The sequence below is a fragment of the Nicotiana tomentosiformis genome, chromosome 6, assembly GCF_000390325.3.
Source record: "Nicotiana tomentosiformis chromosome 6, ASM39032v3, whole genome shotgun sequence".
Lineage (NCBI taxonomy): Eukaryota > Viridiplantae > Streptophyta > Magnoliopsida > Solanales > Solanaceae > Nicotiana > Nicotiana tomentosiformis.
The window spans coordinates 111,811,857-111,813,988 of NC_090817.1; the positions used below are offsets into that span (position 1 = coordinate 111,811,857).

The following is a 2,132-nucleotide window of genomic DNA, read 5'->3' on the forward strand; positions in this document are numbered from 1 at the left end:
GGAAACCGACCGATACCAAGTCCGATCAAGATCGAGCCAAGAGACAAGAGCCGTTACAGCCTCACTAAGAAAGGGAATCTCGGCGGAAATTAGGGAAAAACTGATTTATCATGGGTTCCCCACTATGTATTTTTTATTATATCCAAAGTAGGAACCCTCCACTATAAGAGGGATGACTATTATTCTTGAACAATATTTATGGTGTTCCTGTTACCTTGCTGTTTAAATCACTAGTTAATTGATGTTGCTATTACTGCTATTTATTTTTTATTATTTTTGCATGCTATATTGCACAGGTTATTTGACTAGTGAGTGTCTCAACTGTACCTCGTCACTACTCCTCTAAGGTTAGTCTTGATACTTACTGGGTACTGACCGTGGTGTACTCATACTACACTTCTGCACATTTTTGTGCAGAGCCAGGTATTGGAGATATCAGACTTGAGCAGAGTTAAAGCGGGATCGTAAGGATTCAAGGTAGAGCTGCTTGATCGTCGTAGTCCCTTGGAGTCTTTTCATTTCATTGTACTGTTAATTTTTAATCAAACAGTATTGTATATTCGGTACTCGTGATCATTCCATGTATCAGTTAGAGTTCGTGACTCAGTACTACCAGTCTTGTGAGGTAGTATTAATTTATAAAAAAAAATTGCTTCAAAATGTAATTGAAATCAATTTACCTAGTTTTAGAGACTAAGTGCCATCAGATGACTGTGGTGGGATTTTGGATCGTGACAACTATGGATGGGGTCCATCACTGTTATGTAGCAGCCACAAATAAACTTATTTCAACATGGAAAAATATCATTCAAAAATATATATATTCCAGCCCTAAGTACACATCGCTTTGACAAAAATCTATAATATAAAAGGAAAAAAAATGTTCGTCATGGATTAAAGTATTAAGATACGTAAATATGGACAAGGCCCGAAGTAATAAATCCATGCTCTAAAATCAGGTGAACTTACTTTTAATTGGAGAAATAATCTATACATTATTTCTTGGTCAAAACGTCTGGATATAACTATGTTAATCAAGCCTAAAACAATATTTTTCTTTTTTATTTTTTTATATCGGATGTGGGAGACAACGGAACTCTAAATATGTAGTGTCATTTAAAAAGGGTGATCAACTTAGACAAAACTTGAATAATAAAACAAGTCAAAAAATAATTAACAAACAATACCATGATTATTCTATAGAGCCAGTTCACTACAAGGAGTCTATAAATTAAGCTCTTTGTAAATAGAAAAGATGCTCACACAAATACTTTTGTGAAGTGTTAAAGTACTATCTTAAATTTGGTGTCGTCTTAACTATTATATTCTTCGCATTCACAGGTTAGCATCCATCTTAACTTGATCTCTAGATTAATATTGAATTTGCATTATTTTCCTTGTTACTGTGTATACAAGTACGCTCTGTGGGTATATATACATTATCTATTTTATATTTATGAATGGACATGCATGTGTTTCTACGCATAATAACTCAATGTGTGTTTTTCATTTATACCACTCATAACTAGATTCTGTTACCTATAATGATAAATTATTTCAGTTAATATGTCATGGTTCTCAAAGACGCAACTTGTGGCTGCAAGAAATGCTGATCTTATTCACCCAGGAATCAAGGGAAGACTACTCCCACAACTTAATACTTGTACGAGATCTTGTACTTCTGATAGCGATTGCAATGATTGCTGGACTTGTTGTCATTGTGGATCGGTGTTAGGTTTTAGTCCTTTTTGTAAAACTGGCTAATTATAATGAAGTCTGCTGGGGAATAATTATGGATTTGAATAAACAAGCTAGATTGGCTAGCTTTTCAGTTATACTTGCATGATTCAGTACTGTTGGCGCATCATATTTAAGTATCGATGCACCGCTTACTGAATCTACTACGTTTCTTTTATCTTATTTGTGTTATTTATAATCCTTTAGTTTTACCTTTTTCTATTGTAATATTTCTTTCTAACAATTCATGCAAGTCTTTTCCTTTGTTTGTTGTGCTCTCGTTTTAAATCTTTATAAAAGTAAATACTAAACAGAGACTCGAATTTAGAGGTTGTGGTGTCACAATATTTCCAAACATAGACATGTTGGTATTTACATGGTCCAAATGAGGTATT

At 33.6% G+C, this 2,132-nt stretch overlaps 1 long non-coding RNA gene across 1 annotated transcript; it reads left to right on the forward strand.

Annotated features, from left to right (window-relative positions):
- Positions 1-1,250: 1,250 nt before the first annotated feature.
- LOC138894995 (uncharacterized) lies at positions 1,251-1,835 on the forward strand. The gene is made up of 2 exons (XR_011409181.1): positions 1,251-1,341; positions 1,562-1,835. It is a non-coding gene; the product is annotated as an uncharacterized lncRNA (long non-coding RNA).
- The last annotated feature ends 297 nt before the right edge of the window (positions 1,836-2,132 follow it).